Source organism: Falco peregrinus, chromosome 1, assembly GCF_023634155.1.
Source record: "Falco peregrinus isolate bFalPer1 chromosome 1, bFalPer1.pri, whole genome shotgun sequence".
NCBI lineage: Eukaryota > Metazoa > Chordata > Aves > Falconiformes > Falconidae > Falco > Falco peregrinus.
In genome coordinates, this window is record NC_073721.1 from 85,992,661 (window position 1) to 86,007,370 (window position 14,710).

Sequence of the window (14,710 nt, forward strand, 5' to 3'; positions counted from 1 at the left end):
AGATGTACATTCAGATTCACCGTGATTTTACACTCTGGATAAACATTTACATCTCTGCAAATAAGCTACAAAAATGTACTGGAGCACGTTTTACACAAACTCGGTGGAGAGGCAGTTGATTATCTGTGGCAACTGGGTTGTTGCACACCTCAGCCAGGCATTTGTTGCTGCCCTGTGGGTAAGCCAGGTTTTTTTGCACCACAGAGAGCACTAGCATGAGCAGCTCCCAGGTTGCTCACCCGGAGAACTGTGTAAGACACCACTTCAAGGCAGGACCAAAACCAGCCAGCTGCCTCTTCCCCTGCACCTCCGGACAGCACCAAGGTAGAGCAGCATACATGATCACCTCCTTGGTTTTGAAAGAGTCCCATTGCCTATTCAGAGCAGAAAATCTCCATTTACAACACTTGCAGGAACTCAGCAGGCACCACAGTGGTGCTGGAGAGCATTACATACCCCACCAAATCCCAAACAGCTGCCTGTCACAGGTGTGAGAAATCACTAAGCCTGTAATACAGCAGCTGCTGCTGGTTTAGACCACACAATTTCTCTTCCACTGTGCATCAGGACCTACAAGCCTCGCCCGAGTCCTGAACTCACCATCAGGTGGAAATCCTTGCCTTGTATCATACTTTGTTTGTGTGAGCAGCAGCTGCTCTTATAGCCCAACTTGCCTGAGTCCAGACTCGCTAAGGTTACCCACTTGCCTGTCTGAGGGGAAGGCTGTGGTCTCCCTTGGACAGCTGACCTCTGCGGACTGCAGCTCTGCAGGTGAGGCTCTGCTGAGCTGGGAATCATTTTCCATCTTCTCAGCACAACTCTCAGGTTTCTAAAAAGTGCACCCCATTGCTCATCTTTTCTCCTGCATGTCTAAAAGCATAATTCACTTCTGCATCTCTCTGCTAAGATTTATGAATAAAACAGTGTTACGAATGTATGACTTGGTTTCACCTATGACTCATGTCAAAAGCCTCTCAAGTAGAGTGGCCCAATTAGCAGGTACCTGTGCAGTTTCCTATTGCTCACACTTAAAGACATCTTTTAGATACTTTTGAAAAGTACAGCCTTGTTGCAATATTATCCAAGCAGCATCTTACTGTAAGGTTGAAGCACAGCAGGTTTTCTTTCAAGACAGTTTTTCTGTCATTCTCGAAACACGGTATCTTCTGCCTCCTCTAAGCAGTGTCATGCATTGCTCCTTAACATGAATTTCATCTTACTGGTTAGTCTAACAGCTCTGAGAAACTCATGCAACTTCATGAAAAAGCTAGAACAACCAGTTGTGTTGGAAAGACCCAGAGTTTAAATATGAGCTTTCATCCAGTGTCCCCTCAGAATCAGTGGGCAAAGCAGACAGGCTAACCCTGATGCACAATGTACAACACCTCTGTCGCACTACTTCTGTCCCCAGAGCAGAAGGTTCTCAAGGACACTGTGGTGTGTACACAATATCCACACAAAGCAAAAAAATCCTTTCAAATCCTTTCATTGGTCATTAAAATTCTCAACATTTAGGTGTTTTTCTTCATATGTAGTTCATTTACTAAATTCTAGGGATATTCATTCCTAGGGATTTAAGTCTTAAATTCAGGATTTGATTATTCTCTTCTTGCAAAAAAGCTGAGAAATCCCACTTTGACCAGGTCCAGTGGGCAGCACTGGAGAAGAAAATTGTACTTCCAAAACAACAATGCTGCTGTTTGTCTGTCCAAACTCCTGGTTTTGCACATTCACAAGGACTGCACTAGAGATGGCATTCACTGCTCAGGTGAGCTAGCTGCTAAAATCCACCCCAAAAACTGTCTCCAAAAAAAAGTCCTGTCTCAGGAACTGCAGCGCCTACACTCTCATTTGCTGCTTGAACCATTAAAAAAAATCCAGAAATCTCCACCCAGTCATCAATCTGTAACTGCACATCTAGAGCTGAGTATACTGTGGTTCACTGAAAACCCCTGGACTAGTTATTGTAGCACATCACTTCTCAAACATTTGAAATCTAACACCTGTTCAAGATGGCTAAAAAAATTGCACATTTTTAGTACCATGATACATTGTTAAGATAACCTCATTTAATATCAGATACTTTTTTTTTTTACTATTATGAATAGCTTCTGAATCCCTCAATTTGCTTTGATGTGAAAAGCCAGGGCCTCGGCCATAAATTATGCTAAAGCCACTACTTGTAACAAATGCTCAGATTTATCAGCTGTCATAACCTTCATCAGCCTCAACCTCTACACTTTGTGAATCAGGGTATGTCCACAACAGATGGGAGCCTGCAAGGTGAAGCTTTATGTTAGCTGGTTTAGGTGCATAGGGCAGGCTTTAAATGCTCCTAAGAAGTAAAGCAATCCCATGCAGAACTGCTTGCAGCCACAGTCAGCTTTCTTGGTTCTCTCTGTGGCACAGTATTTTGCAGTGCAGATGTACTAGCAGTTTCAGGCAAAAATGCTTCCATGTGCTGGGCCCAGGCTTTGCCCATGTTCCATTAGCTGTTGACCCCTTTACGCATGCTCTTTTTCCCCATAAAAACTGGCACTGCCCCGGCTCAGTGCTCCTCAGCACTTAGGTCAGCTCCTGCCTCTTCATCTGTTACTTCTCTGCACGCTGCAGAGAGCCGTCATTACAGTATGTCTCTCTCTTTGCAGGTGGCATCGCTATAGAAGGTTGGTTACACATAGAAAGTTTTATCTCCACGTTAATCTCTCAATCCTTAACACCTTAATTCAGATAAGATTTTTGTTCTCCAATATAATGAATAGGAAGAGGCATGAGCTAGAATCTGTAACATCAACCTGATCAAGAGTTTCATAATGTGCTGCTGCCAGTCCTTTGCCACGTGGACCAGACAAATATTTAGTAATCTGCCATGCTTTTCTGATTACTGTTTCATAGACTACCACAACTCAACTCCTCCTAATTTTGAATGTTGACACAAAGCTCTGCGGCATTTCGAGACATACAATTATAAATACAGTCACCTCATCCTGACCTGAGCAAAACTCCTCAAAGGGCAAGCACTGGGCAGAAGCAGTCACTCCCATCAGTCACACCCCCCCCACACACACCCCGTTACAGCAGAGGTGTGCAGGACAGGCTGCTTTGCACCGGTCTTCTGTACCCCGGCTGAACATCACCATTGATAGCACTTATTTGTAGGGAAAAGTCACAGGTGTAATGGGTCCTGCCCATGGATGAGAAGACTTGGGGAAGTAGATGACCTGTTGTGGTCTTCAATAGCCCTGTTTTTACTAGCTACTCCGAGCTCTGAATTACTTACATACAACCTAAAAACGTGCAGTTAAGAATAAACTGCTTTAATCACTTTGGGAGAGTAAAAAAAATAATAATAAAAATCACATAAATGGGTTAGTTTTTTTTCATGAATCAATATACTCATCACAGTTAAACTGTTAAAGCCAGGTATGAACCTTTTGAAAAATATTATTCTTAAAGGATTATATTCTGTATCTGTAGAGGAATGAAGCTGGGTTAACTAACACTGATAATATACAGCTGTGGGCTGGTGGGTTGGCTGATGTGGATAAGGTGCAGGTGTGGCTGGTTATGTTAAGTAGTTGAGAGCCAATGAAGAGAGAGCAGCTGAGGAAGAAGCAGAGAGAGAGGAAGAAGCAAGAAGAGAGAGAACACATGCCCTGGATGAGGTGAGATGTGAAGAAGGCAGCAGAGGGACTGTATGAAGAGTATGATGGTATGAGATGGTAAAAGACCTTGTTGTAGCTTGATTGTTTGTTTGTGCTGCAACATGTATCTATATTTATCAACCATGAAAAATAAGACATCAATATGAGTTTATTTCCTGTCTACCCACAAAATCTCACATTTTAGAAAAATTGTTAATTCATCTTTGTTCAAGACATCCCTCCCCTTTCCAGTTATCCCCAGAACTCCCCAAGAGGGAAATAACACTTCAGTTCTGTCTTTTTAACTTGCCTGATTTACATAACTCTAATGATATTTAAGTGCCTTTGGCTGCACTTTCCTTTCTCTGTTTCTTTACTCCCAAACTCTCAAGGCAGATGAAGTAACAGTTGGCAGCATCTTGCTCATTACAGCATTGCCTGTGCTGTTCTCAAGTCACGCCACTGTGGTTGCAGCTGGCTAAGCTGGTCCCCAGCCCTCACATGAATTCCAGTTTTCCTTTGGGAAGCCACTTTGAAGCGTCTTCCTCAAATGGGGAAAAGAACTCCTTTTTGGAGTCGCATTGTTCTCCCAGGAGCAAGGGCTGGAGGAAAGCAGAGAGGTGCTGCAGATCAAGCCAGCCTTTCACCTGCACCAACCATGCCAGGTACAAGAAAACACAGACATCACCCTGCCCAAAAGGCCAGGAAAAAGGAAAAATTACAACAAACTCTTATAAAAAAACAACAAACAAACAAAAAACCCAACAAAAACAAAAAAAACCCACACCAAAAAAAACAACAGACCGAAGAGATGCAGAAAAGGACAGGTTTCGATTTGGGCATTGAATTTATAGGTTAAGGAAAGGCAGATGTGGAGCTGAAGAGTTTGTGCAGAGGGAATGAAAGGAATATCAGTAACTATGCATGATCATCAGCTATGCTAATCTCTCTCACTTACTAAGGGTAAAGTGTGGGGTGGCCACCTCGAATCATGTCTTTTAGGGATGGACATATATTTCAAGATTCACAGTCATCAGCTGATATTTGACCTTCTTTGCTATTCAGCTTTGTTTCTGTTCCTCTTTTGCACACTCTCTCCACTTTCTCTCAGTACATGAAGGGAATTGAAGTATGGGAAACAGCAGTAACTGGTTTTCTTCAACTGCTACCCTGATAGTCCATGTGGGGAAGGAAAAATAAGAAACTGGTTCTCCCCATCACTCCTAGTGTTGTGCCAGCAGTCACATATCTGCAAAATTTCTGCTATCATTCTAAAAAGGGGCTGGAGTCCCCACCACATACCCAGGCAGAAGATGTGGATGACCGCTGCCTCACGAGCCCTTGTGATTGACTACAAAGTGATGGTTTCCAAATGACTATGTGGACCACTACTGACTTTTAAACTGTTTAAAGTGCCATGCATAACACCCTCAAAAGTGCCTAAACCCTATTTTAATCCATGCTGTCTTCTTTTCCTTTCAGCCACATGCCACCTTCTGTGCCTGGCACAGTGTTAATAGCTTCTGCTGTCACCACGCTAAAGCACAATTCTCTTCCCATGATGAAAATCCAAGCAAACTGCATCCAGGTATGCTAGAACTATTGGACTTTTTGATTCACACAGAATGGTGTAAAAAGACAAGCTCGCGGCAGTCCTTATTCAGGATTTTCTTGAACAACAATACCATTAAAACAGAAAAGCAGTCAGAAACACTTACGTTGCTATGATGATCCCCTATCACCAGTCACAGTGTATACTCCATCTGTTGCTCTTACTAGCCTCCCTTTTTCTTCCTATTCTGGATTCACCAAAAAACATTTAGCATTGTGCAAACAGCATACAATGTCCTTTGTGTTCAACCAAAAGTAAAAATTCACTGTTTCATTGTTTTCAAACAACTCATAAAAAAGCTACCTTCTAATAGAAAGTGAAAGTCTTTAATGTGAAAATTAATAAAGACTAATATATTCTTTTTATGGGTTGCAATATAATCTTCTAAAAATTTGTGAGGACTGGACTATTTCATGTGATTACCTTTAACGAATAAAAACATTTGAAAGGAACATCCATCTCTCCCAGAAGTTTAACTGGAACAAGAGCCTGCAGGGTATTCACTATATTACCTTTTTGGCCATCATGAATTTACTATTTGGTTAAGAATAGACCACTGTGGATATACAACAGATTTTTTTCTCTTTTTCCATTTTAGAAGAAAGAAGTCTTGACATCAATGTACAGTTTGTACTAATTAAGGCAGAATAATAATGTAATCAATCCCATATATTAGAGTGTGACCTCAAAACCATGACAAAGGCACAGCCAAAACCCTCAGAGTCACACTGCAGGTGGGAGTGCTCCTTGGCACACAGAAAACAGGTTCCAAAGGATGTATCTACATCACCTGACTTGTGTATGGGGACTGTAACCTCCCAATATGCCCACCAGCACAGCATGATCTGCTGATTGTATCTTCCAATAGTGAAAAGATGCAACACTTTGGTTTAATGACCTTTGTACCACTGTATATTTCCCTAAGTCAAGGCGAATCAGGAATCAAGCCCTGCATTATGAAAAATAATGCTTTGTATTGGTCTGTTTGATCGTTTTAAAAACATGGTACTCTTAACAGACAGCAACTACATGTACTTCCTTGGTTGTTTCTGGATCACCCACACTGTAATCTCCACAGCGCTTATTTTAGAGTAATTAGAAGCATTTTCTCCATTCCTGCCTCCCAAATGAACCCACTCCTATTAACAGCAGGTGACAAGATGCTGCCTGCTTACAACCTCTACAAATCCCTGTAAATACATGAGCAATTTTAATGTCCAAAAGCATAACTAGGTCTAGGCAGAGCTTCCAATAGTACCTTGAATATAATTATCAAATTTTCTCCCACCTCAGACTTCCTCATGCCTTCTATTGAGAAAGCTTCATGGCTTTCAATCCATCCTAAAGCCTCCAGCACCCCATTTGGCTTTCAAAATCATTGCATAGCTTCCTTAGTGCAGCATGCTCCTAGCACTATCTTGTCTGATCCTACACTGATCTCCTTTTCTATCATGGCTATCTTGGCTCAGAGAGAATGGCTTCTGGCCTACAGGAATGTTTAAGCATCTATGGATCATATCAGTAGAAAGGCAGTAAAAGAGGCTGGATTTCTGTTGACCGTACAGTTCTGTCCCAAATGTACTTTCACCTCCTCAAACAAAAAAGACAAATACTCTGAAATTGTACAGATCCATCAGCATATGCCTTTCAGTATAGTATATCACTTCTCCCCAAAGCAGTTATTATTCCAGGAACTGGCTAAATTCCATCACATTCTACTACGATACCCCTGTATTTTCATTTAAAGAGCTGTTTCTCCTTGATCTCTAATCTCCATTTTTTAAGCAGCTGCATTGGAACATGTAAAAAAATGTGTAGATGCAGTGCTTAGCAACATGGTTTAGTGATGGACTTGGCAGTCCTGGGTTAATGGTTGGACTTGATGATCTCAAAGGCCTTTTCCAACCTAAATGAGTCTACAATTCTATAGCAGAAATGGATGCCCATCCTTAATGAAGGGAAGAGAAGTGAGTTTAGTGAGAAAAATCTTTAAACCCCTGTGGACTGAATGTTACCGTAGAATTGGAAGACAAAGATATTTTTAAGAATTCCTGCTTTGTAGTTAGGGAGAAGGATTTTTTTTTATTTTCCTTTACTTCATTTTCAGAGCAGTATTGTAATAAAAATCTTCCCGATGCTTTTGTTCCTGAACTGCAGCATCACACGAGCCCAGCAGGACAAACTGTTCTTGTGAAAAAATGATTTATTCTCACAACGCTGACAATCTAAGATGGGAGGATTAAGTGGTGATCCTCTGATCTTCCTTTTCCCTTGGCTCCACGCATACCCTTCGCTCTTGCTAGCTTGCTGACCAGTCTTCAAAGATATTGCCTGAATGGCCCCATTCCATTAGGGAACTGACATCTCTCACTTTAGAGTGTTATTAATATCAGTCCTTGAAAGCATTTAACCAATGACAATCTAACATTAGCTCACAATGGGATTTAAAGACATTATGGTTCATTAATCTATGGTTTAATGCTGGCTTCTTCCAATCTGTTGTCCTTTCTCATTACAAATGGGAGAAAAAAAAAAAAAAGCTGTAAAGTCCACAGTATCCTGCGTAAAATGCTGCATAAGGGCTTTATTTATTTATTTATTGGTATAATTTAAACAAACAAATCCCATCCCTGTTTTTCAAGTCAGTTGTCAATAACTGCTGGACTTCTGGCAGATACTATTTTTGCTTTACTTTTCCTCCTCTTACCATTTTTCTTCCTGCACAGGCAATTTACATATTGTATTTTCCTCTCCCATAAAATCTCAGTAAAATATGAGAAACGTAACACACACTTCAATCAAGCTGAATTGAATAAATAGAAAAATATTATTTAAACCTTTTGAGAGGATATTTCTGAGAAGGAAGATAGGTTAGCAGTTACAACTGATTTAAGAAATGCAGACAGAATGATGTTCTGTCATAATCCTAGTTCTTTGCAAAATTAGATCCATGTAATTAAGTTTTAATTGCTCAAAGAAAATAGAAGGAACAAAAGTATGTCAAAATGCTTTGTTTGGAAATTGGAATAAAATATTTTGACAGCTTCATTCTATGATCTGAACTTTACAGCATGCTTCCTGGCAAGCAGGGAAGCAGCTGTGCTGAAAAGGTTCTGGGTGCCTCAGTGGACACTAAGCTTCACAGTGTGCTCTGCCAGCAAAGAATGCCAACAGCATCATGGGCTGGGCTAACAGCAGCGCAGACGGTAGATCGAGGGAAGTGATCATCTGTCTCTGCTGTGCCCATGTTGGATCACATCTACAGTACTGCATCCAGTTTTATTTTTTTATTTGCCAGGAAAGATGAGCAAGTTCAGCAGAGGGCCACCAAGATGACTGGGGGCTGCTTCTTCTGTGAGGAGAGGCTGAGTGTGCTGGGCTTGTTCAGTTGGAGAAGAGGTGGCCTCAGGGGACCTCGTAGCAGCCTGCCTGCACCTATAGGAGCTTATGCAAGACAGCCAGGCTCTTCACCATGCTGCGTGCTGGGCTGACAATGGGCATAAGCTGGAACAAGAGAAGTTCAGACTGGATATAAGGAAAAACCTTTCTCCACGAGGGCAGTCAAGCAGCAGAACAGGCTGTCCAGGGAGGCTGTGCTGCCTCCATCTTTTCAGGTTTTCAAGACTCAACTGAGCATCCCAGTCCAACCCCATAGCTGACACTGACCTGAGAAGGACAATGGGCTAGAGGCTTCCTGTGCTCCCTTCTAATCTGAATTCACCTGTCATGCTATAAACATAACTGACTTCTGTTCCCAAATTCTATTACATACATTCCACTGATAAGACTCTAAGGAAGCAAGGTTTGGCACTAAGAGTAAACTTCTCTTGTAAATCAGTAAGATACGATGGTGTCCCAAGATCAGAAAAAGGGTGGCTCTATCACTGACTACAAAGCGTCCTTTTTTCTCTTAACTTCTTCATTAAGTTTAATGTGTAATTGCTGTATTAAAGCTTCAGGGATCAAACTCTACTTTTTCCAATTTTGCACTGTTTGAATTCTGCTGTTAATGTTCTTATATTAGAAAAGGTAACAAGGAATGCCATAGATTATTCTATGGCCTGACTTTAAGCCATGCTAGCTAAGATATTAGTATACTAATATAAGCATTAGCACTGACAGCCATAGGCTTAGAGACAGAACACAATCCCTGAATTAAGATGCTTACTTAAATATAGCCAAGGTTTTTTACCTTGGCATTAAAGCATAAAACAAACAAAAAATCAATGTTACTTATAAATACATTTTAAATGTATTTTGTATATAAATAAGCCCCTAAAATGATATAAATCACTCCTGCCAAAACTAAATATAGATAACATTTTGATTAGAGGAAAGAGTTATTCAGCACGATAGAGATGTGAAAAAAATATGAATGGTGATGTGGAACTTTCGTGTAACCGCACCATTCATAAAGTGTCAGCTCTGCTCAAACCTTAAGTTGCTCCACAAGAGATCAATAACATACACTGCTTAATGGAAATGCTTTTTCCTCATAAAAAGAAGCAGAACATGTTTGTGGGCAACCTGGGGCAATCTCTTAGGTCTGCCAGTACCTTGGCAAGAATGGACTCTAATAGAGGTTTCATTGCCTTTACTACTGTTTTTTGTGCTGTTTATTGTCTCCTGTCCCGATTGAAATATACAGGTGTAATAAATAATTTACAGCATTACCCATTTACTCTTCCAGAAAATGCAAATCATAACTATGTCTATATCAGTGATAAAATGGGTAAGCAGATGCAATAAAGAGAGATATATAGCAAATGCTTACAGACCTTCACCAAAATTACTATCCTTCCATCCTTCATAACTGCCCTGTACTGCTCATCACAGACCACTAATGTTTTAAGAGCCACAGAGCTCTTCAGATCCATCACTGTAGGTACTGTGACCAAGCCAATCTCCTTTGAAGTGTATGAACATAGCAAAGGTGAGACTGTAAAAGGGGATTTTTTTTTATTTTTTATATTTTTTTTTAGCAAAGGCCTGCCTTTTCAGAGAAGCCTGAGAAGAGACTACAGCTAAAGTAGTAAGTAACAGGCTGCCTTCCTTTTCCCCTTAACAGCCGTACAATATATGAATTTGTTTCTTTGTGGACGACTCTGAAGGCAACTTTCTATGAGAAAGACATGACCACAGAAGAACAAGAAGAAGAAAAAAAAAAAAAAAGTCCTTTATTTTCAAGAATATATAGATTGCCCAAAGGCAGAGGCATGAAAAACATGGAGAAGCAGTGTCAGGTCTCTAGTGATCCACCACCACTGCTAGGCTTCCCAAGGGCTTGATTAGACAACCAATAGGCACTGTACTCTACAGAAACAGGACAGCACATTACCATATATTGTTATTTTAATAAGTGCTGTCCCTTCTATCTGTCTAGGAACCATTTGAATCAACCCTTTTCAATCTCTCCTGGGTTTGTAATGTTCTCAAGTATTTGGTGCAAGCCAGGGTCCAAACACATTTTTTACAATGCTCTTCCATGAGCTTCATGGAAGAGCTGCCTCCCTTATGTGTTAGAATGAGGCTGAAAGTCCTGGACAATCTGAAAGCTCCATAAACCTTTTTAGTATCCAGGAATTAAGTTCATTTTTTATGTCGAAGTTAGGTTAAGGTGGGCTAGGACCAGTCACTTACCATAATGCAAGTCATGATGACAGACCAGCATTTGCACGCAGTGGTCCCTTGCAGCAGTGAAACTGTACTTGACTCTTCTGGCTTCCACAAATATCCTTTCTGTCTCCTAGCCTCCTTAAACCAAATTCCTTCAAATTCCAAAAAATTCTGGATACCATGCACAGCCCAAGTCTGTCAAAACAGTCACTGATCCAGTTACTAGCATTAAACTGTTATGAATATACAACCTCAGTATTCATCTCCCATGAGAACTAGAAGTCTAATGTGTTTTTTTAGACAAGTATTTTTTTAACTTGAAAGTAATTACTGATTAAACAGTAGATAGGAAAATGCTCCTATAAACTGATGATTTTTAACCAGATGCAGGATACGGATTATTCAAGCTTAGTTGATGTTTATATTGAAAGTAAAATGCAAGGTTTGTTACATGTCTAGAGTCAAAAAGGTTCATCACTGAAAAAACATTGTTACTAGCAATATTAGCAGGGCTTCTTCAATGAATATTCCATTAATTGCTTCCTGTAAAAGCCACTCCAGAGTACTAGAAATAGGAAATTAAAGCTTGCTTACTTTATCTTGCTGACTCAGATCTGATCAGTTTGGTACTGATTCAGCCATTACTACCAATCTAACTTTGTGCACATAAAAATTCAACAAAAAAGAAAAATTAATGTTATCATTCATTTTTAAAAATGTCGAAGAATTAATACTTTCCATTTTTATAGTACCTCCTATTTGAGAAGTACTTAGTGTTGGCAAAGGCAAATATATTAAATCTCCTATTTTCTCTGTGGGTTAGGTATCACACAAAAAGGAATACTGAAGAAAGCTCAGGGGCTTCTTAAAGGTTATGTAAGGTGTTTGTAGCAGAAAAAGGAACAGCACTTGCACATTCTGATTCCCTACCCTGTGCTTTTCCTACCAGATCAGCCTGACTGAAATGTTATCTCCGCTTCTGTGCAATCTGGGAAACATTCAATGTAGAAATTCTCCGCCTCACAGAAAAATGGACACGGGGATGTAGGAAAGTCAACATGGCCTAGCCAACTGCCTCCATCCTCCCAGCTGCTATAAGAAAGAGCAGCAAGGTCTACAACCTTTCTGCTGGCTTCCCACAAAGAGAAGTTCAGACAGCCCCTGCTCTCAAGTGCAGTGAATTACTGACCACATATTCCCTAATGTCCCATGCATTACTTGAATGAATGATTTAATGAGAAAAACGCATTTAATGATGTTAAGTGACTGGAGAATCAAAAGTTTAAAAAAAAAATCAGGGGAGAAAGAAAACAGTGAATAAAAGGAGTATGAAGAGGATTTAGTAGTTCAGTTTTCTTTTCTTCTGGAATTCCTACACAAGTAACATTGACTCAAATGCCCTTAGATCTGTTTTTGTAAACAAATCTACGTGCAATATGCAACACAGGTAAAAATAATAATTACTTTCCAACCTTGGGATCGTGCTAATAGTGACTTGCTATTCACACAGCAGTCCATGGTTTCTTCACATACACCCCCCCACACCCCCCTGGGGGTGGAACATTAGCCTTGAAATACCCAGTACCACTTTCAGGACTATGATACTTCTGAAGCCATTTTTACAAGAGGAAATGTGAACAGTCTGCCACCCAGGTACCACAGCACAACCCAGAACTTCACGGTCAGGTGCAGATTAAAATCTTGAAGCAGATGCTTCCTTAAAGTAAACTGCAAAAACTGCTAAAAAGATACTGCATTCATGCAACAAATAAAGCAAGAAAATCTGCAAGCTCTTCTGCTTCACAGAAAAATGTTCACACAAAGCATACAAAGGAGAAAAAGATACAGAAAATAAAAGACGATGGGGAAACACACTGAGAAAAAGGGTGTTAAAAGAGGAAAAAAGTAGAAGTATTTTGAGAAAAGAGCCTCAAAGAAGAGTAATAGTAACTTTTGGAATGAACCTTCTCCACAGATAATTAGTCTCAGAGGAAATTGCTGTGAAGCAGCTCAGTGAGGATGAATGCCTGGGAGCTAGTCTAGTGTTAGGGAGCAGGGGGGAAATAGGAGCAAGGAGAATCAAACTTTTTGATCCTCAAGGGCAGGTCTGAGTCAAGATTTTAACCACCTTTTGAGTTCCAAAGAAAACATATCCAAACTTTCTGCAAGAAAGTACTAATCTGTAGAGCTCCCAAGACTTTTTAATTTAAAATTAAGCTAGAGCAATTACCATTCCATTTCCCTCCTATGAGTTAGAATAACAATTGTGAATCACCAGGTTGAATATGGTTTACTCAACCGCTATTATCAATGAGGATATTAATTTCATAACCACATAGGAAACACAACACTACTTTCAAAAACCAATTACCAATTTATATGTTAAAAAATGAATTAAAATATGAAAGAAAAATGCAAAGATTAATTATTTACTATTTCTGGAACACTGGATGATTGTTTGCCTTTTTGTTGTGGTGTAGAAAGATTCTAGATGTTAGGCTGTCCCTTCTGACTGCTCACTTTTTTAATAATTATTTTTGTATAAATTATAATTATGAAATTCCCATCATTTGTTTGGTAATGAAATCTGATGACTGCACCATAGGGCTGCAAGAGATCTTCTAGACTATCAGCTCATGTAGTACCTCATACAAATGCAGATACGCAGTCTGCGTCTCTCCCTTACATGTTCCTAAACACAGAAGAAGGGTTTGCTTACTCCCTTCAATAGATTTAATAGATCATCACACTAATATTAGTAAGAAACTTTGACACAAAGTAATGGTCTGATAAGGGCAAAAAGAGAAAAAATGAAGTATCCATGAGGTATGCTCTCTGAAATATTTGGGAATCAGTCCATAAATCCTGCTTAGTGAATCCTTGTACACTACTTACAAGAAAAACAGTCATAGAGAGGTTCAATAACTTGTCTGTGCTTCCATGAACACTCATCTTCAAAGTGGGTCTGCCCGGCTCCGTGCCCCCAGGTGTATCAGCTGTGAAGCTTCTCATCTCTGGTACCATTTTAACTATCAAAATATAATTAATGCTGAAACACTTTAACAAAATCTGATTTTTTTAAGGAAACAATGCCAGTGAGGAAAACTGAGTATCTTCAAGCTGATTCAAACATTCTGTGTATGCAGGTCCTTGGTTGACCTGTAGACAGTGACAGCAATTTAATACATCACACATACACATACTCAATTTCAAAAATAGTCTTTCTGGAATCCTTGATATAGCAAATGCATCTAATTAAGTTAGTTCATGTGATAATTTCTAAAAGAAGCCAATGCAATGTTATTATCAAACATGCAAATAGAATCATCACCAAGGGTGGAAGCCAAGGTAAGTTTCATCTCTGGTAGTGAATAGTTTCTGCACAGCTTTGAATTTTTTCATTTATTCATTCATTATCAAATATTATCCTCTGATAAACTAGCAATACACAGTTAAGTCAGAGACAGTTAATTCACACATGTGGATAGCATCCTTATTTATGTTGCTTACCTGATAGAAGTAGGCAATGAAAATAAAAGAATTCAAAATGATTGCACATAAAAGACTTTTTTTCACTCATTTTCCACTTCTGTCATACTATATTATATAATATGTTATTAATAAAAATACTAATGGTTAACACTAATCTCATTCTACATTCACTGTTCTCAAAGCCTTTTATGTATGTGACCATTTGTTAATTTATAAGCAGCAAACACATTTAGTTGACCTGCTCAATGGAATAAAGAGCAAACTGACCAGGTCACAACAGTAGAGACAACTATGTGATAAAATACGTAGGATATTAGAAATACTCATTTAATAGATGTGGGTGCTG